This window comes from Muntiacus reevesi, chromosome 5 (assembly GCF_963930625.1).
Source record: "Muntiacus reevesi chromosome 5, mMunRee1.1, whole genome shotgun sequence".
Classification (NCBI taxonomy): Eukaryota; Metazoa; Chordata; class Mammalia; order Artiodactyla; family Cervidae; genus Muntiacus; species Muntiacus reevesi.
The window spans coordinates 83,278,949-83,306,513 of NC_089253.1; the positions used below are offsets into that span (position 1 = coordinate 83,278,949).

The following is a 27,565-nucleotide window of genomic DNA, read 5'->3' on the forward strand; positions in this document are numbered from 1 at the left end:
ACTGAAGATGTGGGAATATCAGTGATATACTTCATAGTCTTTGTTTTTCTAAGTTAAAGTTTTTCTAAAACCCTATTTTAATTTTGAAATACATCATACATGCAAAACAGGCATTGACTGCACATGAATATTTGGGAATAATAATGAAACAAATACCTGGGTACACACCATTGAGCAGAATTAAAATAATATTAAAATAACTTCCAAGGCCCCCTGTGTGACCCTTCCTCATTCCATCTACTCCTGTCTCCATTCAGAGGTTACTATTATTACCCTGTTATGTTTTCAAGGCATTGTTTTCATATTTGTCCACGTAAATCTGTGTAGCTGTAACTCATTTTTGTTACCATATATATTCCAGCGTATGACTGTTTAGCTGCTAAGTTGTATCCGACTGTCTTACGACCCCATGGACTGTAGCTCACCAGGCTCCTCTGTCCATGGGATTTTCCAGGCAAGAATACTGGAGTGGGTTGCCACTCCCTTCTCCAGGGAATCTTCCCAACCCAGCAACTAAACCCACGTCTCCTGAATTTGCAGGTTGTTTCTTTACCACCAGGGAAGCCCCCAGTGTAGGATAGAACATACTTTATCTATTTTCCTGATGACTGACATTCAGTTACTCGCTCTCTCTCTCCCACCTCTTGCTTTATCCTCCCATCTCTCTCTCTCGAGCTCACACACACACATGCGCGCACACACAAACAATTCTGCTTCAAGCATTTTTGTACATGGTGCACATGTGCAGTTTTTCTATAACCTTAGGGTATATACATACTCAGTTTCCCTAAGTACTGTCAAACTACTTTCTTAAAGAGCTGAAACAATTTGCCCTCAATCATCAGTGCATACAAGAGTTAAGGAATTTTACTGCAAAGGGGAGAGAAATGGAGCAGTGCTGGAGAAAGAGGTGGGATAAAGAGAGGGTTTTGGTGTGCTATTTTTTTTTGAGAGAGAGAGAGGATGTGCTTTTAAAGTTGGAGAAATAATAGCATGGTTCTATGCTGATAGGAACGATCCAACAAAAGGGGAAAACTGATGAAGCAGAGGGAGAAGAGAGAGTTGTTGGAGAGATGGAAGCAAGTGACTAAGTAGACAAGTTGGCCTTATCTAAGAGCATGAAGCATTCATCCTAAACATCAAGACAGTACATGGGCCCAGTTATAGCTGTGGGTTTATGTGGAAGCCGGAACTTATGGAAGTTCTTTCTCTACTTTCAAGTTTTACTGAGGTATAACTTACATATGATAACATGCATTGGCTTTCAGTGTACTTCCCCATGAATTCTGCCAAACGTATATACTCAGAAACTCTCATCTTAAACAGAATATAGAACATTTCTAAAGCTTTTTGATTCATTTTGACTATTTTCAAGTGAAAAAAAGTCAGCAAGATTGTCACCAGCTGAGAGGGAGGACAGGGAGGAAGTTTTGGGGATCTGAGGAGAGAAAAGAAGGCATGAGATAACATTTTAAGAGGGGAGCAAAGTGAAGGAACTAGAAAAATGGATGTGGCTGCACTAAGGGCCCTTGTGAGGTCAGTGATCACAAAAGAGAGATTATTCAGAACAGCTGGGTGTTCTCCAGTCATGAACACAGGCAAAGGTGGGGCAGAAAGCTGAATTTAACGAGGCCTGGGGTTTTATCAAAAACAACATGAGAGAGGGGTATAAACAACACCCTGAGAAGAAAACGATGATGATGATGATGGACAAAATTTTTTTAATTGAGGAAGAAAGTAAAGTGGGGGAGGACAAGGAAAAGGGTGAGACACAATGAAAAGGTAGATCAGTGCATCAGAGCTCCTAGTGGGATGGGATGGGATGGGATGATTTATGGAAATCTGTGGGTTAGAAGAAATGAGCTGGAGAGTTAAGAGACTGGATATTTGAAATTGGAATTACTGGGGATGGGCAGAGATGGGGTTACAAAGTTTTATAGTGGCCAATTTTAAGGTATAACCATGCTAAGGTCAGGAAGGAAAAAAGGTTGAAAGAAAGGAGGACAACAGCTTGAGAGGCCAAGGCATGGAATGGACTGTGCTGGGCTGGACTTAGTCGCTCAGTCTGACTCTTTGCAACCCCATGGACTGCAGCCCACCAGGCTCCTCTGTCCATGGGGATTCTCTAGGCAAGAATACTGGAGTGGGCTGTCATGCCCTTTTCCAGGGGATCCTCCCAACCCAAGGATCAAACCCAGGTCTCCTGTATTACAGGTGGATTCTTTACTGTCTGAGTCACCAGAGAAGCCCTAAGGAAAGGATTACCTGTATGAGTATGCAAATCACCAAGAATTATGACAGGTGTAGGCTGGTGCTGGGCACCACGCTAAGCAGCGTTCACAGCTGTGATTTCAGCACTTCAGCACATTTTAAAGGCATGCATTTAATTACTTAAGTCATAGTTTCAAGGTTTCTATCAAATGTCAGTTACACATGCATCAAGTTTAAGAAAAACGTTTTGATCAACTAGGAAATAAGGATGACTTTATTTTTTATTTCATATTCATTATTTTCATTCTGTTCCTCATAATTGTCTGGAAATGAAGTACCTGATATTCAACACCTACTCTACTTTTGTGGTGGTAAGCTGCCATTCTGTGAAATAAAATGTACTCTGGAAAATTACGAAAGGTGAATGAAAGGTGAGTACTTCTTTTCTTTTCCTTATTGTTTCAGATTAGGGGAAAAACTTTGAAGTGACTCACTCTGAAATATCACTATCACGTAGGTGTCTGCTACGTGCACAGCACTTGAACTCTGAGAAGACTGGTGTGTTGGAGGGATGTTGTACTGTGGTCAGAGAGTGCAGTTTCTTTGGTTTTCTTTTGAAAGGATTTGTTAGATTTTCTCTGTGTCCTAATGCATAGTCAATTTTAGTGAAGGTCTCATGGACAGTGGGGGCTTCCCAGGTGGTACAGGGGTAAAGAATCCACCTGCCAATGCAGGAAACAAGGGTTCAATCCCTGGGTTGGGAAGATCCCCTGGAGTAGGAAATGGCAACCCACTCCAGTATCCTTGCCTGGAGAATCCTATGCACAGAGGAGCCTGGTAGGCTACAGTCCACAGGGTCACAGAGAGACACGACTGAGCAGGCATGTACACACACATGGGTAGTGGATACCAACTCTGAGGTGGATATTTGCATGCAGGAAGTTTACTGGGGAGTAGCCTCAGGATCTATACTTGTGGGGAAGTGAGGAAAACAAGACTGGGCAGAGGGAGAAGTTGAAGTTCAATGCAGTAACAGCAGTTGCCCCCAGGTAATCCTACAAGGAGCTCTGGAGCTTCAGAGTTGTCCTCAACTGAAACAAGTTGAGGTCAGACTTTCATTTCTCCAAATTGACAAGTCACTGGACAGAGGCCACTCTAAGGAAGGGGGCATGTCTTTGGACAGATGGCTTTTCTTCGGCAGACAGGACTTACTGTATTACTGTCAGCTGCTAACACTCTCCGCAGCTGGGGATTGTGCATTTCAGATTGGGATCTGAGCAGCCCTCCATGGCATCTACTAATTACATACATACAAACATATACACACACAGGCACACATGCACATGTATGTATAATGCATGTGGTATATATAGCATGCATGACAAAACACATGTAGACTATTGGAATTGGATTACCACTCTTTTTAGGTAATTTTTTTCTCTTTTCTGGAAGGTTTTGAATTATCTCTTTATCTAGGCATTGGCCATTTACTGATCATTCTCCTCCATACTCAACAGTCCAATCTAATTTGAAGATACATATTTTCAGTTTATTATTTCTTTTATTGTTTTCTCTCCTCCATTTTATTTCTTCCTTCTTTTAGCCAGCCATTTTAACAGATATTGAAACTGCTGGTTCTATCTTGCCTCTCTCTTTTTATATTCTCCATCTAATTGTCTATCTGTGTTATATTCTGGGAGAATTCCTCCATTTGACCTGTCAGCTCAATAACCTGCCTTTAAACTGGGTCCGTTGCAGATTTCTACTCATTTTCTAAGTATTTTTAACATTTCAAAAGTTATATTTTAAGTTTTCTGTATTTATAATTATTTTTATGGATCTAATATTCTCTTTCTGGGGATGCTGACTATATTAAAGACTTGTTGAGTGAGTGAAGTCGCTCAGTCGTGTCCGACTCTTTGTGACCCCATGGACTGTAACCTACTAGGCTCCTCCATCCATGGGATTCTCCAGGCACGAATACTGGAGTGGGCTGTCATTTCCTTCGCCAACTCCTGTTAGCTCCAGTAATTTGCTTGCCTTAGGTATTGATTAAGTTTGTTGTGTTTGGTGTCTTCTTTATGGTATGAATTAACTGCAAATGGTTGGAACTCCTAACTCTTTATCTTTGGAATTCTCTGTTTACCTGTCACAGAGAGTAGGGACATCCCAACGTGTAAGGTATGCTCATTGTTTTTCTTAAGGAAGCAGGGCTTCTCATTTTTCCCGGGTGTCACTAGCTACCTACCCACCACATTACCTCTAGCTAAAGCCCCACATTCATGGCCTTGGGCTGTGGCTAAAAGCATCAGCTGTCCTCTGCTCAGCATAAGCAAGCAAAGGGGAAATGGCTGATGGACTCTGAGGCTCTTCATGAGGCCTCCTCGCCCATCACCCTGCTAATGGCTCCAGGCCCCTCCCGGGCACCCAGTCCACATTGTCTGGTGTACAGTGAGATGCCCTGCCCCTTCTGAGCAGGCCTCTCCTGCGTGCTTTAGAGTAGGCTTCTCCTTAACAGTCCAATCCTACCCGCTTTTGCCTTTCAAAGTTGATGGACTGCTAACGGTAAACACTCTTTCTTGTTTTCCAGCTTGGCTGGAGATTTCCTCTTTTAAATAAAACAAGATAAAATAACATCTCCCATAGTTTCTGAGGATTGGAAAGGGAGGAAAAGATGGGCATGTATTTCTTATCTGCCACACTGATGAACACTCATCCTGCTGACATTTCCATTTCTCCAAGCCTAATAAGTTACCTTTAATTCACACCGGCTGCCATCATTTTGTGCGTAAAACACAGACATTATTATGCTCCTCACTTGCTGTGACCTAATGTCTCAGCTTGTTAGGGTGTCATTCATATTCCTCCACATTCTGCCTAAATCTATCCTTTAGGCCTCACACATACCTTCCCTGAAAGCTAAAATCCCAACAACATAATTTCCTCTATAAAACTAACTTGAATTCCTCCCAGAGTAATCTTTCCATTCCCACTGCTCATACAGGAATCTATGTTCCTACTGTAGATCCCTGACTTGCAATCATAGCTTTTTTGTATGCCTATTTCAGTAAGTTTCCATTAGACTCCCAACCCTTTGACACAACGTAAGACTTGCTTAATATTCTAGGTCTTATTTAGAAAGGTGAAATTTGAAAGTCAGTCGCACAGTTGTGTCTGACTCTGCGATCAAATGGACTGTAACTTGCCAGGCTCCTCTGTCCATGGAATTCTCCAGGCAAGGATACTGGAGTGGGTTGCCATTTCCTTCTCCAGAGGATCTTCCCAACCCAGGGATCAAACTGGCATCTCCTGCATTGCAGGCAGATTCTTTACCAACTGAGCCACTAGGGATGAATACACAGTAAATGTTTGCTAAATATTTCTGACGGACATAAAATGCCAACACTGCTCTTCAAGAAGCTAGTGTGCAGCAGGATGAAGGATAAGGACTGTGGAGAAAGGCTCTCTGGATTTGAATTGTGCTTCTGTCACTTACGAGTGGTGTGGCCATGCCATGTTGCTTAACCCTTCTGAGTGTTCTAATGTTCTCATTTGTAAAATATTGATTAAAAATAGGACTTAACTACAATGTTGTTGTGATAATTAGAGTAAGTAAAAGTATTTTAGAGCAGTTAAAGACTCTGCCTGCAGTGTGGGGGATTCTGTTCAATCCCTGGTTTGGGACGATCCCCAGGAGAAGAGAATGGCAACCCACTCCAGTATTCTTGCCTGGAGAATTCCTTGGAGAGAGAAGCCTGACAGTCTACAGTCCATGGGGTTACAAAGAGTCAGACGCGACTGAGTGACTAGCACTTTCTTTTCTTTCTGTCATATGGTAAACAATTAATTGATGGGGAGACAGTGGAAACAGCATCAGACTTCATTTTTTTGGACTCCAAAATCACTGCGGGTGGTGACTGCAGCCATGAAATTAAGACGCTTACTCCTTGGAAGGAAAGTTATGACCAACCTAGATAGCATATTAAAAAGCAGAGGCATTACTTTGCCAACAAAGGTCTGTCTGGTCGAGGTTATGGTTTTTCCAGTGGTCATGTATGGATGTAAGAGTTGGACTGTGAAGAAAGCTGAGTACTGAAAAATTGATGCTTTTGAACTGTGGTGTTGGAGAAGACTCTTGAGAGTCCCTTTGGCTGCAAGGAAATCCAACTAGTCCATCCTAAAGGAGATCAGTCCTGGGTGTTCATTGGAAGGACTGATGCTGAAGCTGAAACTCCAGTACTTTGGCCACCTCATGCGAAGAGATGACTCACTAGAAAAGACTCTGATGATGGGAGGGATTGAGGGCAGGAGGAGAAGGGGGCGGCAGAAGATGAGATGGCTGGATGGCATCACCGACTCGATGGGCATGAGTTTGAGTAAACTCTGGGAGTTTGTGATGGACTGGGAGGCTTGGCGTGCTGTGATTCATGGGGTCCCAAAAAGTTGGACACGACTGAGCAACTGAACTGAACCGATTAGTTTTATTAATAAAACCTTAAAATTAAAAGGAGGTTAAGATGAGAGTTCTTAAAGAGATAAAGAAGGGTATATATTAATATTTATCAAAGATGACCCAACCAAATATTCAAGTCTCTTTTAATATATGAAATTTCTTAAGAATTTTAACTATAATTTTAGAATAAAGATAAATGTTCAAATAATCAAGTACATTTAGATAGTATCTATAAATGGACATTTATAACATAATAATCTATAAACATAACTCAGAAAACATGAGGTATTTTCATGTGTATGATATATCTGTTTTAGGTAAATAATAATGATAAAATATAGAACAACAAGTATTGTCTTCATATCTGTTGTTAAAATTTAGACTTTCATTTTGGATCAGTTTTTTTTTTTAAACATAATACATTTATGTTAGATTTGCCCATTGTAAAATATCAAATATGCCTATAAGAGTAAAAAATACTGAAATGTTTAAAGTGAAAGCCTAGAAAACTCCTCCATTGATCATTTCCCCCCTCATTCCCTGGGAGACTTTCCCTAATCATCCCCAGTAGATCCATGTTCCTCATGCTCCTTGTACTGCATGGTGAAAACCCTCCTGCCATGCAGTTCCACTCCCATAATGAAGCAGAGAGGAGTACCAGGTAAATACACACAATGGAAGTATCAACATGCAATTTAAATTTAACAGGTAAATAAATTTTAAGTTATCATAAGTGAGGGATTATGCTGAGAAAGTAAGATTCTTTAAAGAGCACTGTTTATTTGCACTTAGAAAGTCAGAAGTCTTTCAAACTGTACTGAATCCCTGGCATATCCATCCCCTACCACAACCTTGCCTTCTCAGCTCCATCAAGTCAAATGCTTGAACTGCTCATTTTAAGTACTAAAAATTCTATTCAGGTAATCCTGTGAGTGGGAGGAAGGAATATGGTTTAAAGAATGACCTTTAAATCGAAGACATGGGGGGAAAAAATGTACTAAGTAGAATGGTAATAAACAAAATACTGAAAACAAGAGAAAGTTTATATAATTATTCTATTACTGTGTGTATTATAAAGAATATTATTGTCTACTGAATAATAGGTCTATCAGACTGACAAAATATGTATGGCCAAAGAAAACAAACTGCTTCCCTAGAAAGCTAATCTGTTTCAGTTCTCCCTGATACAGAAGAGATATACAAGAATGAAAATCACCTTCCACTAAATAAATGAATTCAATCTGGAAGAGATTTGTAAAATTCACTGATTATGGAAACTTTAAGAACAACAACTTTGTGACCAACTCCAGAATACAGTCTGGAGAAGGAAATGGCAACCCACTCCGTATTCTTGCCTAGAGAATCCTGTGGACAGAGGAGCCTGGTGGGCTGCCGTCTGTGGGGTTGCACAGAGTCGGACACAACTCAAGAGACTTAGCAGCAGCAGCTAGAATACAGTCATAAAATGAGTGACACATAGTGCATAATCACAGCTGGTCATTAGCCTAATTAGGGGAAAATTCTAAGTAAAAGGAAAAAAATTCTTGGTTTAATCTATAGGATAAACTTTATCTATAGGCTATCCTTAATCTATAGGATAACCAAGTTAGTAGTGATACAGACAAGAGGATAAATCTTAACAGAGGAACTAGAATACACAAAAGTGCTGTACAAAAAAGATCTTCATGACCCAGATAATCACGATGATGTGATCACTCACCTAGAGCCAGGCATCCTGGTTTGCGAAGTCAAGTGGGCCTTAGCATCACTACAAACAAAGCTAGTGGAGGTGATGGAATTCCAGTTGAGCTATTTAAAATCCTGAAAGATGATGCGGTGAAAGTGTTGCACTCAATATGCCAGCAAATTTGGAAAACTCAGCAGTGGCCACAGGACTGGAAAAGGTCAGTTTTCATTCCAATCCTAAAGAAAGGCAGTCCCAAAGAATGTGCAAACTACTGCACAATTGCACTCATCTTATACGCTAGTAAAATAATGCTCAAAATTCTCTAAGCCAGGTTTCAGCAATATGTGAACCATGAACTTCCAGATGTTCAAGCTGGTTTTAGAAAAGGCAGAAAAACCAGAGATCAAATTGCCAACATCCACTGGATCATCGAAAAAGCAAGAGAGTTCCAGAAGAACATCTATTTCTGCTTTATTGACTATGCCAAAACCTTTGACTATGTGGATCCCAGTAAACTGTGGAAAATTCTGAAAGAAATGGGAATACCAGACCACCTGACCTGCCTCTTGAGAAACTTATATGCAGGTCAGGAAGCAATAGTTAGAAGTGGACATGGAACAACAGACTGGTTCCAAATAGTAAAAGGAGTTCATCAAGGCTGCATATTGTCACTCTGCTTATTTAACTTATATGCAGAGTACATCATGAGAAACGTTGGGCTGGAAGAAGCACAAGCTGGAATCAAGATTGCTGGGAGAAATATCAATAACCTCAGATATGCAGATGACACCACCCTTATGGCAGAAAGTGAAGAGGAACTAAAAAGCCTCTTGATGAAAGTGAAAGAGGAGAATGAAAAAGTTGGCTTAAAGCTCAACATTCAGTAAACTAAGATCATGGCATCTGGTCCTGTCACTTTAGGGCAAATAGATGGGGAAACAGTGGAAACAGTGTCAGACTTTACTTTTGGGGGTCCAAAGTCACTGAAGATGGTGATTACAACCATGAAATTAAAAGACATTTACTCCTTGGAAGGAAAGTTATGACCAACCTGGATAGCCTATTAAAAAACAGAGACATTACTTTGCTAACAAAGGTCCATCTAAACAAGGCTATGGTTTTTCCAGTAGTCATGTATGGATGTGAGAGTTGGACAGTGAAGAAAGCTGAGCACCAAAGAATTGATGCTTTTGAACTGTGGTGTTGGAGAAGACTCTTGAGAGTCCCTTGGACTGCAAGGAGATCCAACCAGTCCATCCTGAAGGAGATCAGTCCTGGGTGTTCATTGGAAGGACTGATGCTGAAGCTGAAACTCCAGTACTTTGGCCACCTCATGAGAAGAGTTGACTCATTAGAAAAGACCCTGATGCTGGGAGGGATTGGGGGCAGGAGGAGAAAGGAACGAGAGAGGATGAGATGGCTGGATGGCATCACCGACTCGATGGGCATGAGTTTGAGTAAACTCCAGGAGTTGGTGATGGACAGGGAGGCCTGGCGTGCTGCACTTCATGGGGTCGCAAAAAGTCAGACACGATTGAGTAACTAAACTGAACTGACCTGAGCATGGCTCCAATCTTAGCAATTCTAAAAGAGTTTGAAACAAAGGAAATGTTACAACCACTGCCATCATTTTATAGGCAACACGGATAACAGAATTTCATATCAAAGGCCAATGAAACAACCACTATAATTAAAACAGCAATCACTCATGTTTCCAGCCATTATTGGTGCTCTTTGGCAGAGTCCTATAATATTAGAAAGTACATGCTAAGCCCTCTTCTTGACTCCTCTGATACTCCAAATTTATCTTAGCAAACCTTAACCACCAACCATTTTTCCCATTTCCATGCAACTTTGTATTAACTAATGCAGTTACAGTTTCACATTCCTGGAAGATGAGCAACATCAGGCTAATTCACAACTAAAACAAGTTAATGAAACACCAGAAGGAATCAGAAATAGGAAAGGAAACCAGAGAAGAAATCCAAAAGCTACTTTCTATAAGTCTAAGGATCCTTCTAGAAAAAGTAATTGCAAAACTAAGCACATCTACTTATATATTAGTCTCATTGAATGAGCCATTGGAGAATTCACAGTAAATACTCTCATTAGCTCTAGGGACCACATGAATTATTTATGTAAGAGGAATCATTAAAATCTGGTTTGCGACCTCTGACAAGCTTCACAGCTCCCTTTTAATTAAATAGAAATTAGCTGTAATGTAAATTTATAGAACCTTGAAGAGGGTCATAATTAAGTGTAATTTCAGGTGAACCATTTAGACAATTCAATCCTATATTCTCCACTAGGCTCCAACAGACCACACAGGTCATAGTAATCGCTGCCTCCAACTGAGCTTTTGCTACTGCAGTCAATAGTAGGCACTGGATGAAATAAGGTCTCATTTGATACAGGTATTATTTTTATATGTAAAATGATTTGGTTCTCCTGGTTCTCCTTTTTTAAAATTGTTGGGCAAATCTTTTTGCTTGCTTTTATGTGACTTGCTTTGTATTTCAGCAAAACGCACAAGGACTTGTTTGTAAGTAAAGTCTGAGAACATAAACGTTAATATAGAGGAAACAAACTCCTTTTCAGGAAATATTTTTCTGTTTCTTTTCTGTTTTTCCCAAAAATTACATTATAGTAGATTTAACCTTTGAAGTACAGGCCTTACTGGCAGACACTATGGATCTGATTCCAGACCACTGTAACAAAGTGAGTACTGCAATAAAGTGAGTCACACAAGTTTTTTTGTTTCCCAGTGCATATGTTATGTTTACAATATACTTTAGTCTATTAAGTGTGCAATAGCATTATGTCTAAAAAAAATGAACATACCTTAACTAAAAAATAATCTGTTGCTAAAAAATGCTTGGCTTTCCCAGGTAGGACTAGTGGTAAAGAACCCGCCTGCCAATGCAGGAGACATGAGACATGGGTCTTATCGCTGGATTGGGAAGTTACCCTGGAGGAGGGCATGGCAACCCACTCCAGTATTCTTATCTGAAGAATCCGCATGGACAGAGGAGCCTGGAGGGCTACAGTCCATTGCGTCACAAAGAACTGGACACAACAGAACCAACTTAGTTATTATTAGTTAAAAAATGCTAACCACCATCTCATCCTCAGTGATCAAAGATCACTGGTCACAGATCACTGCGACAAATATAAACAATAATGAAAAAGCACACGATATTGTGAGAAATGCCAAAATATGGCAGAGACATGAAGTGAGCAAGCGCTACTGGAAAAATAGCGTTGATAGACTTGCTTGTGGCAGGGTTGCTACAAACCTTCACTTTGTTAAAAACAAACACACAAACAAAAGACCCCATGGTATTAGTGAAGCCTAATTACGTGGAACAATAAAACAAAGTAAGCCTGTATAGACATATCACTACTGAGAAACTCGAGGGGCATTCTCAATCTCTCCCCCATGGAAAAAAAAGTGTTGTGCACAGTCTACGGCACCCTGATGAAATAACTCCTGCTCAGACTTCTCTCCTAAAGAGACTTACAGCTCAATAAAGTAATGGAGCTATATAAATAAAGTAATGAAGGAATAAAGTAATGAAATAGCTAAGACCCATTCCTGGCATCTCTGACAACTGATTCACTGCCACATTCTGCCATTACAAATGCTCAACTGTGGCCCTTATCAGTCTATTTTCTATCTTCACTCTGCCACCATACTCTCATACCTATTCATTTCTTTCTGGTTCATCCACTGCTCTTGATAAATATACTCACCACAAAATAGTCTTATAAAAACATAAGCCAAGTTATACCATTTTCCTGCCTCACATCCTCTGATGCTTTCCTTAAGAGAAAAATCCAAAAATTTTAACATAAGCTATACAGTCCTGCATGATCGAATATCTGCTTACCTCTCCACCCTCACCTGAAATGGTCTCGTCACATCAACCTCTTCCAATTTTTCAAAGCCACTAAGCTCTTCCCTACTTCAAGCATGAAAACATATACTATTCCCTTTGAATGTTCTGGCTCAGAAATTCTTCTCCCTCTTCTTATGTTCTTTACAAATAGTTCAGAAAAAGCAACATAAATCAGCTGTGGTAGATTCTACAGAGTGGCTCTTTCAACTCTTCATTCTATCCTCCTCCTAGGTGAAAGTCAGAAATCTAAAAGCTACCTTAATGGTGCAGGTTATGTCATGCTAGTGAGATCTAAATGGCAAAACTGAGCAGAGTCCAGCTTCCGCTGATGATGTCACTGGCAGACAAAGCCGGTGGCAGGAGAAATGCATGTTTGGAGGCTGTTGTGGTGGCCAGCCTCAGTGTCTGAGTGACCAGATTCCTGGAAATGAGAGTCAGTGGTGGTGGCGGCAGCACAGGCAGTAGCAGCAGCAACTGCTGCTTCTAGATGCAGGACGGCCCTTAAACTCAACAGCTCCAATGGCAGCTCCCGATGCTGGTTATGCAGCCCGTCTAACGTTTGTAAAGTCTACTTTTTCCCTGTATCAAATCCCTTTTTAAAGACTCCCTTGGCTGGTTTATTTCCTGCTCTGAACTTTTCAATGATACTTTGATGTTCCATCTCTCTTCCTCAAAAGGACAATCTCTGCTGCTACTTAGTAAGTAGGGCTTCCCAGATGGCTCAGTGGTAAAGAATCACCTGGCAATTCAGTAGATGCAGGTTCAATCCCTGGGTCAGGAAGATCCCCTGGAGAAGGAAATGGCAACCCACTCCAGTATTCTTGCTTGAGAAATCCCATGGACAGAGGAGTCTGGTGGGCTACAGTCCATGGGGTTGGAAAAGTCTGACATGACTGAGAGACTAAACAACTTAGTAAGTATCTTCTTGCCATCTGGCTTTCACCACCACACTCTTGAAATTACTCTCTCAAAAGTCACCTGAAATAATCAGTCTTCTTGCTGAAATCTCTTATATAGCAGCAAAGTGAAAAAAGTGCCATCAGAAGTAGCATCTAGTCTGGGTACACTTCAATTTATAAAGTAGGACAGAGAGTTTATTAAAGGCTTAGGTTCAGCAATGCTAGGTTGAATTAAATGAGATAATGACCATAAATGTCTAATACTGTCTGACCAAATTGGAGGCACACAGAAGTAGATGAACTCATCTTCATATTTTTAAAAATAAACACTTAAAGTTATAACTAACCATGAGGCACTCACATAGTCTTTTCATTTTAAAAAGCAGACAGTATTTTATATGAATCTCACAACCTTCTATTATATTGACAATGCAAATAGTTTTCACCTTTTGTAGATACGGATAATTTGGTTTGATGGACCACCTTAGACTTCCCACCCAGCACTAAAGAAAGGGTGTATTCAAAGATCCAACCACTTTGGTGAAACTCTTTTCAAAATTTTAATTTCCTAATTGCCCCAGGTCCACTATAAATCCTTTTAAAGTCACTATGAGCAGCTAAGATTCCATACTGAGGTTAGCACTTAAAAATCATCTAAATGCCTCCCACAGTTACCAAGAGTGGCACAGTCTAATAGATATAATAACATGAGCCACATTAAAAAGTAAAACAAGCAAAGTTAATTTTAATAATAAAGAAAGCTGAGCACCGAAAAATTGATGTTTTTGAACTGTGGTGTTGGAGAAGACTTGGACCGCAAGGAGATCCAACCAATCCATCCTAAAGGAAATCAGTCCTGAATATTCATTGGAAGGGCTGATGCTGAAGCTGAAACTCCAATACTTTGGGCACCTGATGCAAAGAACTGACTCATTGGAAAAGAACCTGATGCTGGGAAAGATTGAAGGCGGGAGGAGAAAGGGACGACAGAGGATGAGATGGTTGGATGGCATCACCGACTCAATGGACATGAGGTTTGAGTAAACTCTGGGAGTTGGTGATGGACAGGGAGGCCTGGCCTGTTGCAGTCCATGGGGTTGAAAAGAGTTGGACACGAATGAGCGACTGAACCTAACTGAATACAATTTATTAAACCCTATATATCCAAAATATAATTCCAATGAATAATATAAAAATTATTAATGAGCTATTTTATGTTATTATTTCATACTAAATATTCAAAGTCCTGGGTGTACCTCACATGTACAACACATCTCAATTTGAACCAGTCATCCTTTAAGTGCTCGAGTGCTACAAGGGCATAGTGGCCACCATGTGGATAATGTAGACCTAGAGACTGGTAGCTCTCTTCTTTGACTCAGTGTACTTCTTGGCAACATTCTACTTAAAAGCTGAGCCAAAACTGCCAATATCTATACTATCAATGCCTCTTACCTAAAGGAGACTCTACATTGGACCAAAACCTCTAGGGCAATCTAGCCAAGCTTCTCATACTTCCATTCTAGGCTATAATCTTACCTTATCTCATCTTATCTATCTATTATGTCTGTTGTTCACTTTTCTTCTACAACTGACATTACAAATGTACACCATTATCCTCATGCCCCTATCCTTAGCTACATCTTTTCTCTCAGCAGACAACTTTGTTTCCTGCTTCACAGAGAAAATTGAGACTATCCAGAATCATCTCCTTAAATTTTCTCTACCCAGTTACTTATATTTGTATACTCTCCTCTCCTATTTACTGTAAAAGGAAGAAGTATGTCTTTTCCTTTTAATAATTAACCCTCCTATCTCTTGGCCACTCTAAGTTAGGAAATTTGTTTCATTATAATTCCATTTCTCTTGTAGTTAATATTTTCAACACTTCTCTTTCCTGCATCCTACACAAAAGTTCGTCTCTCCCATCACACACACACAAACAAACAACTTTAATTAGTCTCCCATCTCTTCCCTTCCCTTTAAGAAGTCTTAATAATCTCTGGAAGAAAAGCTATGACCAAATTAGACAGCATATTAAAAAGCAGAGCCATTACTTTGCCAACAAAGGTTCATCTAGTCAAAGCTATGATTTTTCCAGTAGTCATGTATGAATATGTGAGTCGGACTATAAAGAAAGCTGAGTGCCAAAGAATTGATGCTTTAGAACTGTGATGTTGGAGAAGACTCTTGAGAGTCCATTGGACTGCAAGGAGATCAAACAAGTCCGCCCTAAAGGAAATCAGTCCTGGATATTCATTGGAAGGACTGATGCTGAAGCTGAAACTCCAATAGTTTGGGCACCTGATGCAAAGAACTGACTCACTGGAAAAGACCCTGATGCTGGGAAAGACTGAGGGCAGGAGGAGAAGGGGATGACAGAGGATGAGATGATTGGATGGCATCACCAACTTGAGCATGTGAGTTTGGGCAAGCTCCAGAAGTTGGTGATGGACGGGTGTCAGGGAACGTTTCACAGGAAGAGGACTACGTGCTGCTTCTCATAAGTCCTCCGTGCCTTATCAGTTCCTGGCAACAGGAACGAGAGGAACGGCACGCTGCTCCCAGGACTGAGGTCATAGGATGAAACTCATGCATGAATCTCCTTCAGGAAACATTCTCCTTATGACAAAACTGCTTAGTCTCGATCCTCTTTCTTGAGATATGGATTGCCTCCTGACATTATGACCATTGTTAATCCCTTGTTCCCTTGGTAACAGTTGCTGTATGTTGGTTTTCTGATCTTTATCATTGTCGAAAGAAATTCCTTGTAAAACAGCCTATATATACTCACAGAAAGATCATTAAAGCACCGTTGCTCCACCAGAGGCTTGGGTTCCCGTGTCTTTCTTTCCCTCTCTCTCTCTGTCTCTCCCTCCTTCTGGCTAATCCTCTGGAGCGTGGAAACCCACCAAGCTCACTCTCCTGCCCGGGCTTTCAAGACCTCCTTGAGAGGGCGCCCTGTGCCCTTGTGAGCAGTGCAAGCCCTGTCCTAGGGTTTTATTGGTTCTCTGCATAAACCAGGGAATATTAACTTCTTTCTCTCTTTCACTTTCTTATTGTTGACTCCAGACCACCAGGTTCCAGTCCATTAAAGGACCACAACAGACAGGGAAGCCTGGCATGTTGCAGTCCACCAGGTTGCAGAGTCGGACATGAGTGAGCAACTGAACTGAACTGAATAATCTCTACTCCCTTTATACTCTGCTTTGGCAAAGAACATCAATTATTTTCTAGTTGGTCACAGAAACTCTCCATTTGTGACTTCTCTACATTCCCTTATTCCTGAAGCTCTCCCTATACTTAGCCCATGTGGCATCCAGTCCAGGTTCTCCTTATGACTCCTCAGCCCCCTCCATTTAAACATTCCTCTTGCCCCGAGTCCCCTCTTTGTTCTCTTATCTTATGACTCTCCCTGGGCAATCTCATTCATCAGTAATCATGTCTCTTCAGAGGACTCTTTAATCCCTAAATTTAGCCCAGTCCTCTTTACTAAATTCCAAACTGGAATATACAACTGCCTAACCAACATCAAGGCAAATTAGAAGTGGTCAAACAGGACATGGCAAGAGTGAACGTCGACATTCTAGGAATCAGCGAACTAAAATGGACTGGAATGGGTGAATTTAACTCAGATGACCATTATATCTACTACTGTGGGCAGGAATCCCTTAGAAGAAATGGAGTAGCCATCATGGTCTACGAAAGAGTCCAAAATGCAGTACTTGGATGCAATCTCAAAAACAACAGAATGAACCCTGTTCGTTTCCAAGGCAAACCATCCAATATCATGGTAATCCAAGCCTACGCCCCAACTAGTAACACTGAAGAAGCTGAAGTTGAACGGTTCTATGAAGACCTACAAGACCTTCTGGAACTAACACCCAAAAAAAGATGTCCTTTTCATTATAAGGGACTGGAATGCGAAAGTAGGAAGTCAAAAACACCTGGAGTAACAGGCAAATTTGGCCTTGGAGTACGGAATGAAGCAGGGCAAAGGCTAATAGAGTTTTGCCAAGAGAACGCACTGGTCATAGCAAACACCCTCTTCCAACAACACAAGAGGAGACTCTACACATGGACATCACGAGATGGTCAACACTGAAATCAGACTGACTATATTATTTGCAGCCAAAGATGGAGAAGCTCTATACAGTCAGCAAAAACAAGACTGGGAGCTGACTATGGCTCAGATCGTGAACTCCTTATTGCCAAATTCAGACTTAAATTGAAGAAAGTGGGGAAAACCACTAGACCATTCAGGCATGACCTAAATCAAATCCCTTATGATTATACAGTGGAAGTGAGAAACAGATTTAAGGGACTAGATCTGATAGACAGAGTGCCTGATGAACTATGGACGGAGGTTCGTGACATTGTACAGGAGACAGGGATCAAGACTATCCCCATGGAAAAGAAATGCAAACAAGCAAAATGGCTGTCTGAGGAGGCCTTACAAATAGCTGTGAAAAGAGGAGAAGTGAAAAGCAAAGGAGAAAAGGAAATATTTCTCCTTTTGAAAGCAGAGTTCCAACGAATAGCAAGGAGAGATAAGAAAGCCTTCATCAGTGATCAATGCAAAGAGATAGAGGAAAACAACAGAATGGGAAAGACTAGAGATCTCTTCAAGAAAATTAGAGATACCAAAGGAACATTTCATGCAAAGATGGGCTCAATAAAGAAAAGAAATGGTATGGATCTAACAGAAGCAGAAGATATTAAGAGGTGGCAAGAATACACAGAAGAACTGTACAAAAACTATCTTCATGAACCAGATAATCACGATGATGTGATCACTCACCTAGAGACAGACATCCTGGAATGTGCAGTCCAGTGGGCCTTAGAAAGCATCACTACGAACAAAGCTAGTGGAGGTGATGGAATTCCAGTTGAGCTATTTCAAATCCTGAAAGATGATGCTGTGAAAGTTCTACACTCAATATGCCAGCAAATCTGGAAAACTCAGTAGTGGCCACAGGACTGGTAAGGTCAGTTTTCATTCCAATCCATAAGAAAGGCAATCCCAAAGAATGCTCAAACTACCGCACAATTGCACTCATCTTACACGCTAGTAAAGTAATGCTCAAAATTCTTCAAGCCAGGCTTCAGCAATACGTGAACCGTGAACTTCCAGATGTTCAAGCTGGTTTTAGAAAAGGCAGAGGAACCAGAGATCAAATTGCCAACATCCGCTGGATCATTGAAAAAGCAAGAGAGTTCCAGAAGAACATCTATTTCTGCTTTATTGACTATGCCAAAGCCTTTGACTATGTGGATCACAATAAACTGGAAAATTCTGAAAGAGATGGGAATACCAGACCACCTGACCTGCCTCTTGAGAAACTTATATGCAGGTTAGGAAGCAACAGTTAGAACTGGACATGAAACAACAGACTGGTTCCAAATAGGAAAAGGAGTACGTCAAGGCTGTATGTTGTCACCCTGCTTATTTAACTTATATGCAGAGTACATCATGAGAAACGCTGGGTGGGAAGAAGCACAAGTTGGAATCAAGATTGCTGGGAGAAATATCAATAACCTCAGATATGCAGATGACACCACCCTTATGGCAGAAAGTGAAGAGGAACTAAAAAGCCTCTTGATGAAAGTGAAAGAGGAGAATGAAAAAGTTGGCTTAAAGCTCAACATTCAGTAAACTAAGATCATGGCATCTGGTCCTATCACTTTAGGGCAAACAGATGGGGAAACAGTGGAAACAGTGTCAGACTTTACTTTGGGGGGCTCCAAAATCACTGCAGATGGTGACTGCAGCCATGAAATTAAAACACATTTACTCCTTGGAAGGAAAGTTATGACCAACCTAGATAGCATATTAAAAAGCAGACACATTACTTTGCCAACAAAAGTCCGTCTAATCAAAGCTATGGTTTTTCCAGTGGTCATGTATGGATGTCAGAGTTGGACGGTGAAGAAAGCTGAGTGCAGAAGAATTGATGCTTTTGAACTGTGGTGTTGGAAAAGACTCTTGAGAGTCCCTTGGACTGCAAGGAGATCCAACCAGTCCATCCTGAAAGAGATTGGTCCTGGGTGTTCATTGGAAGGACTGATGCTGAAGCTGAAACTCCAATACTTTGGCCACCTCATGAGAAGAGTTGACTCACTGGAAAAGACCCTGATGCTGGGAGGGATTGGGGGCAGGAGGAGAAGGGGACAACAGAGGATGAGATGGCTTAATGGCATCACCGACTTGATGGACATGAGTTTGGGTAGGCTCCGGGAGTTGGTGATGGACAGGGAGGCCTGGCGTGCTGTGATTCATGGGGTCACAAAGGGTCAGACACAACTGAGCAACTGACCTGACTGAACCATCATCACTTGGTTATCCCAGAGGACTCTTATGTTCTATTCGTCCAAAGCTAATCTCAGTATCTCCTCCCATCCCAAATCCTCCTCCTCCTAAATTCCCTCTCTTTATGAACAGCACTACCACTCAACAAAGGTATCTAGAACAAAACCTGGGAGTCATTCTAAGACTCTTCTCTCTGTTCCTCTTGAGTCTCATATCCAATCCATGTTAATGACATGGATTCATTTCTTTAACAAAGCATCCTTTATTTAACGTTCACAGTTTACCCCAATTACCATAGTTCACCCTCTCATCTTGTTTAGAATACTGGGTCTCCTAATAAGCCAGCATGTCTCTACCATCAAAAAATGTATTCCATTTATTTGCTCACACATCTGTTTTACTTTTGTAATCTGTAAACTCTACAAGGACAAGGACTATGATCTTTCCATATCCAACACATGGGAAATGTTCATAAAAGAATCATTGAGTAACAGTCATAATAATTTAATGTAAGAGAGAACAAATAAATGAAATGACTATCATGCCCAAATTTATACACTTCATTAACCCAGTTAATGACAGACAGTGAAACTATGCCTCTAGGTTACCAATATTCCAGCCCACTTTGGCTAAATTACCATCATCAGAAGTGCCTATTTTAAGGAACACTGAAGCAAATCCTTTTGAAATCCAAGTAAACATCACTTAATTTATCTATTTTGTGAACTGACAGTTTTGTATATCAGATTTTCTCAAACTAGGGCACACGTGTCTGAGAATGGAATCCAAGAACTCTAAGTTCAGATCCCCAAAGCTCTGAAAATGACTTGCTCTGTGACCTTGATTGAAGAGAATATCACTGTTTCATTGCAGATATAAAACATTTTGCAGTGGATCTAAAATGAGATGGGAGCAATCCACCAGAGGAGCATTACATTTATAAGTGCAATATCATAAGTGACTTTTCCAGTGGGGATATAAAGACATGCCTAATTCCCTAAAGAAATATTGAATCTTAGGATGAATATACACAGTGTAGAAAAGACCAATTCACTCTAAACATTAGAGTTCACATTACAGGAGATGATCTTTCATCTTATTTGCTTAAATTCTCTTATTCTTTAAAAATTATCTTATTTCCTTAAAAATTCTCTATTTTTTTTATTTTTATTTTTTTCTTAAATTTTATTAGTTGGAGGCTAACTACTTCACAACATTTCAGTGGGTTTTGTCATACATTGACATGAATCAGCCATAGAGTTACACGTATTCCCCATCCCGATCCCCCCTCCCACCTCCCTCTCCACCCGACTCCTCTGGGTCCTCCCAGTGCACCAGGCCCGAGCACTCGTCTCATGCATCTCACCTGGGCTAGTGATCTGTTTCACCATAGATAATATACATGCTGTTCTTTCGAAACATCCCACCCTCACCTTCTCCCACAGAGTTCAAAAGTCTGTTCTGTACTTCTGTGTCTCTTTTTCTGTTTTGCATATAGGGTTATCGTTACCATCTTTCTAAATTCCATATATATGTGTTAGTATGCTGTAATGTTCTTTATCTTTCTGGCTTACTTCACTCTGTATAATGGGCTCCAGTTTCATCCATCTCATTAGAACTGATTCAAATGAATTCTTTTTAACGACTGAGTAATGGTGTATATGTACCACAGCTTCCTTATCCATTCGTCTGCTGATGGGCATCTAGGTTGCTTCCATGTCCTGGCTATTATAAACAATGCTGCGATGAACATTGGGGTGCACGTGTCTCTTTCAGATCTGGTTTCCTCAGTGTGTATGCCCAGAAGTGGGATTGCTGGGTTATATGGCAGGTCTATTTCCAGTTTTTTAAGAAATCTCCACACTGTTTTCCATAGTGGCTGTACTAGTTTGCATTCCCACCAACAGTGTAAGAGGGTTCCCTTTTCTCCACACCCTCTCCAGCATTTATTGCTTGTAGACTTTTGGATAGCAGCCATCCTGACTGGCGTGTAATGGTACCTCATTGTGGTTTTGATTTGCATTTCTCTGATAATGAGTGATGTTGAGCATCTTTCATGTGTTTGTTAGCCATCTGTATGTCTTCTTTGGAGAAATGTCTGTTTAGTTCTTTGGCCCATTTTTTGATTTGGTCATTTATTTTTCTGGAATTGAGCTTCAGGAGTTGCTTGTATATTTTTGAGATTAATCCTTTGTCTGTTTCCTCATTTGCTATTATTTTCTCCCAATCTGAGGGCTGTCTTTTCACCTTACTTATAGTTTCCTTTGTAGTGCAGAAGCTTTTAAGTTTCATTAGGTCCCATTTGTTTAGTTTTGCTTTTATTTCCAATATTCTGGGAGGTGGGTCATAGAGGATCCTGCTGAGATTTATGTCGGAGAGTGTTTTGCCTATGTTCTCCTCTAGGAGTTTTATAGTTTCTGGTCTTACATTTAAATCTTTAATCCATTTTGAGTTTATTTTTGTGTATGGTGTTAGAAAGTGTTCTAGTTTCATTCTTTTACAAGTGGTTGACCAGTTTTCCCAGCACCACTTGTTAAAGAGGTTGTCTTTTTTCCATTGTATATCCTTGCCTCCTTTGTCAAAGATAAGGTGTCCATAGGTTCGTGGATTTATCTCTGGGCTTTCTATTCTGTTTCATTGATCTATATTTCTGTCTTTGTGCCAGTACCATACTGTCTTGATGACTGTGGCTTTGTATTAGAGTCTGAAGTCTGGCAGGTTGATTCCTCCAGTTCCATTCTTCTTTCTCAAGATTACTTTGGCTATTCGAGGTTTTTTGTATTTCCATACAAATTGTGAAATTATTTGTTCTAGTTCTGTGAAAAATACCGTTGGTAGCTTGATAGGGATTGCATTGAATTTATAGATTGCTTTGGGTAGAATAGCCATTTTGACAATATTGATTCTTCCAATCCATGAACATGGTATGTTTCTCCATCTGTTTGTGTCCTCTTTGAATTCTTTCATCAGTGTTTTATAGTTTTCTATGTATAGGTCTTTTGTTTCTTTAGGTAGATATACTCCTAAGTATTTTATTCTTTTTGTTGCAATGGTGAATGGTATTGTTTCCTTAATTTCTCTTTCTGTGTTTTCATTGTTAGTATATAGGAATGCAAGGGATTTCTGTGTGTTAAAAAAATTCTCTATTTTTAAAATATATACTTCTCTATTGCTCTATAATGCAGTAACTCACATCTTAAAATATGATCTTGAGGCAAGATCCTCATTTCAAGCAGAAAGAATAAACTCTGCTTACCACAGTTGCAAAGTCAACATTATTATTTTTTGCTTATATTTTTAAAAAATGACTCATTTGTATACAGAATATATTGAATTATTGTATTAATGGGAATATTTCCTAAATAAGGATACCCTTTTAAAAAAAAAAAAAAGAATACCCTTTTACCTAGATAATTCAGATTTAAACTCTTGTCCTCTAAGGTATCTTGTTTTCCTTCCCCAAGCCTTTTATTATAAAAAAGTAATTTTTTTCTCATCTTTAGTCTTTAACTATAACAGCCTTTTAAAAAATAATTTTTTTTCCTTTAGGCATTATATTCTAAAAGATAATTTTATCCTCCCCCCAGATTCATTTTTTCTTCCTAGGATTATTGTAAACATTACCCTGGTATACATAATTTACTTCTTTTTTTTTAATTTCCTCATTCTCTTCTCTTTTCTCTGCCAAAGCAATGTTCAGAATGTATTATAGAAATTTTATTTTCTCTTATACTGCTGGAATAAAGCAATCTTTTTTTTAACTTTGAACTTTTATCTATGTAGTTAAGTATTTTAGAAAACCACAGAAAAAAATAATTTCTATCATTGTGTAGTAACTGGAATAAATGTAAGTAATCTTCAACCTTGATCTTCTGCTGGCACCTCAAACACATGTACCAAAACAATTATCTTCCACTATTTATCCAACCCCCACATCCTGCCTGATACCAATGCACTCTCTCTTTGGTTCCTAGTGGCACCACTATTTTCCCAAATGTTCATGCTAGATAAATCAGATCTGTTTCTAACAATTTCATGTTATCCATAACCATTGGTCACTACCTAATTTGTTAATCTCATTTGTTAATCTGTCCCTTTATTTATTCAACAATTATTTATATATACCATAATATGTGAAGTATTAGTGCTAAAGTATGGAAATAAAGACGTCAAGGCTGTATATTGTCACCCTGCTTATTTAACTTATATGGAGAATACATCATGAGGAACGCTGGGCTGGAAGAAGCACAAGCTGGAATCAAGATTGCCGGGAGAAATATCAATAACCTCAGATACACAGATGACACCACCGTTCCCTTATGGCAGAAAGCGAAGAAGACCTAAAGAGTCTCTGGATGAAAGTTAAAGAGGAGAGTGAAAATGTTGACTTAAAACTCAACATTCAGAAAACTAAGATCATGGCATCTGGTCCCATCATGTCATGGCAAATAGATGGGGAAACAGTGGAAATAGTGAGAGACTTTATTTTTTGGGGCTCCAAAATCACTGCAGATGGTGACTGCAGACATGAAATTAAAAGAAGCTTGCTCCTGGGAAGAAAAGTTATGACCAACCTAGATAGCATATTAAAGAGCAGAGACATTACTTTGCCAACAAAGGTCTGTCTGGTCAAGGCTATGGTTTTTCCAGTGGTCATGTATGGATGTGAGAGTTGAACTATCAAGAAAGCTGAGCGCCGAAGAATTGATGCTTTTGAACTGTGGTGTTGGAGAAGACTCTTGAGAGTCCCTTGGACTACAAGGAGATCCAACCAGTGAATCCTGAAGGAAATCAGTCCTGAATATTCACTGGAAGGACTAATGCTGAAGCTGAAACTCCAATACTTTGGGCACCTGATGCGAAGAGCTGACTCATCTGAAAAGACCCTGATGCTGGGAAAGATTGAAGGCAGGAGAAGGGGATGACAGAGGATGAGATGGTTAGATGGCATCACTGACTCAATGGACATGAGTCTGAGTAAATTCCAGGAGTTGGTGATGGACAGAGAAGCCTGGCATGATAAAGTCCATGGGGTTGCAAAGAGTCGGACATGACTGAGCCTTCAGTTGAACCTAACTGAAGACCTTTTTATTCTAAGAGATCACAGTTTTAAAAGAAGTCAGACAGGTAATAAACAAGTAATGATGTGATAAGAATTGTTTAACAACCAGCTCTCAAAAAACACACAACAACAAACTGATCTGCATTGTTTGTGCATTTCCATGGTGTAAATATTCCCACCAGGAGAGAACAGGGAGTTGGGAAGTGATGCTAACAAGTGGATCTTTGCAAGCTGGTGCAAATGACTCAAACACACCACTATAAAAGCCCTCACAGCATGACAGATTTTTCCCTGACTCAGATATCTTTGATAGCCCCCACTCCATCCAAAGTAAGTTCTAAGGAATGGTAGTTCAGGTTGCTTCCACTCTGCCCTGAGGTAGTCTTTTAGTTTGCTCTTTTCATATACATCTACATGATGTATGTTTAGAAAACATTTAGAAGTGAAAAAGGTAACGAAAGAGACAAATATTTGTGCATGGATCCAGGATATAAAAGAGGATATACATATTTGCCATAACAGTAAAGAGTTCATTTGAATATTCTCTAGCAATTTCCTTTAATTAAGTGTTCAAAAATCATATACCATGATTTATAAAATAAGTAAAAAAAAAATATTTTAAAATGGGTTTCTCTTGTGGCTCAGTTGGTAAAGAATCCGCTTGCAATGAGGGAGACCTGGGTTTGATCCCTGGGTTTGGATGGTCCCGTGGAGAAGGGAAAGGCTACCCATTCCAGTATTCTGGCCTGGAGAATTTCATGGAATTTCCGTGGGACTGCAAAGAGTGAGACACAACTGAGCGACTTTCATTTTCACTTCACTTTTCAAAAAATAAACATATTCCTAAAAATGTGTAAGAAATAAAAATGCACCAACAAACTGAATTTCCAAAGGTGTGAAGATGAAGTCTGGGCAATATAGATAGGAAGCCAACCAGAATTTACACTGGAGCATCTCAGTAAAATTAGAATATTTCTATTGCATGAGAAAAGAGTCATGACCAGGTCCACTATTGCTCTCAGGCAACACTTTATCAGGTGCAAAGTGAAACTGGGAGGACTTGTACAAATAACAAAATGGCACAACAGACTGGACCCTAGGGTCCAGGCATCATTTTGCATCCTTTTTTTAAAGAAGTTTCCTGAGAACCCACAGGATGGGGATCTGAATACCACACTGGTCTGTGGGTTTGGATATGTGCAATATATTTCTTACCTATTTCAAAGTTTTTATTGATGCCACATCCTATTTGGTGAGTGAATTCATTCAAATACCTAAAGGAACATTTTATAACAAGTTCTCTTTGAAGAGTATATTAGAATAAAACAAGATTCAAGGACAAATGTTCTATGGGTACTTTATTGAGAGTATTTGTTTTGTTTTGTTTGAATGTGTATGTTTTTACCTCAGGCAAGGATAAGTATTTGATCACACCTGTTTTTAAAAAAAAATATTTCAGACTAACACTATACAGTCATGCTTCATACTATAGGGCTTTGGTAAGTTGATTCTTCCAATAATTCCCATGCAACACACGGCTGGAAATGAATCCTGGCCCTGCCTATGGATACTGCCCAGGCCTGCCTCATTATGGCTTTCTCTCCATTCAAGTGAATGTCCATGTTATTCTCCTTAATCTCTGCAAGTAATGCACCTGGCTTGGCTAAAAGGAAAAGCACATCCCTCTGTACTTGCCTGGGGACACAGAAAAACCACATTCCAGTGATTTTTCCAGGGACTTTAACTTTGATCTTTGTGCCACTCGATATTACCAAATATTGATTTAAAAAAGAAAATGCATAGAGATTGCGTCAAGGAAATACAAACAACATACCCTTCCTTTTAAAGCTCTGTTCCTGCACTGCACTACCTCTTGATGAAGTTTAGGACTAGAAATCATGCTGATTTCTCATACAATTGTTGCCCACTGGGTGATACCACCAGCTTCTCATATAAAGAATAGCCTATGAAACCTGCTGCCATTGAAGACAGTGAGTGCTAGATCACATAGGGCCTTCTGGGATCCATGAAAGAATTTCCTGTTAGGTATCAGAAAAAGTTAGGGTTTTGAGAAGACAAGCTTGTTTATATCATGGACACTGCCAGTCATATAGTTTGATAGTGTGGAAGTCTAAAAATTAACACACACGTTGTGGCCTTTGTGTAAAAGTACAGGGTTTCATGGCATGCATTTTACCATGTGTTTTCTCATTTCCTCACTCATTTTAATTTATCTTACCATCTTGCACAGTGTTTCTAATCTACCTTAAACAATAACTGGAAAAAAGGAAATTTAAATAAACAAATAAATAAGTGTATTAATGGTAATGTAAGCTTTTTAAAAGATATATAAAGTTAGCCTATAATAAAATATCTGCTTATATACAATTGCAACTATTATATTGATATGTAAGTGCAGGCATTCTTGTTGTAGGCAAACAATGAATATTTTAAAATCACAAAACTTCTATTTATGTGCTAAATATCTTACTTTCTGAAAGATTTATTTACTTTTATAAAACTAAACTCATGAAGTACTTGCATGATCATCTGCTCTATTTATTTAATAAGCTATATCAAAAGGAGTCCCATATTTATATGAATGCTGTGATACAGTGCATGCAGTCTGGCTATTTTCAAAATATATTTACAAATATTTGAATCTGCTTTTAAAATATGATAAAAAGCTGGTTTTGAAAGACAACAGATAATATATATACAGTCTCAATGTCTCAAATGTGACAAGACTGTAACAAAACTAGACAGTGGATGCTGGTAAATTGAGCTGATGAATGTTGCTCACTGTAATGCCTATAATGCCTACTGTTTACTATCTCCTTGGGTTAATTAGTATTCTGAATAGCACATAACTCTCATATACATTGATGTACTTTACAAATCAAAAAAAAATCCTGCTATTCAAAGAAAATACAAAGGAAACCATGTAATCATTTAAGTCATAGTCTATTATGCTGCCACTGTGGCTTTAGAAAGAACAAAACAAATTATAAATTAATACCTTTTGTCCTCTGACCCAGTAATTT

The 27,565-nt window shown here is 39.5% G+C and overlaps 1 protein-coding gene across 2 annotated transcripts in view; it reads right to left on the reverse strand.

Annotated features, from left to right (window-relative positions):
* NME7 (NME/NM23 family member 7) overlaps positions 1-27,565 on the reverse strand; it is a 232,294-nt gene that overhangs the window by 53,552 nt on the left and 151,177 nt on the right. The gene's annotated exons all lie outside the window — the stretch shown is intronic.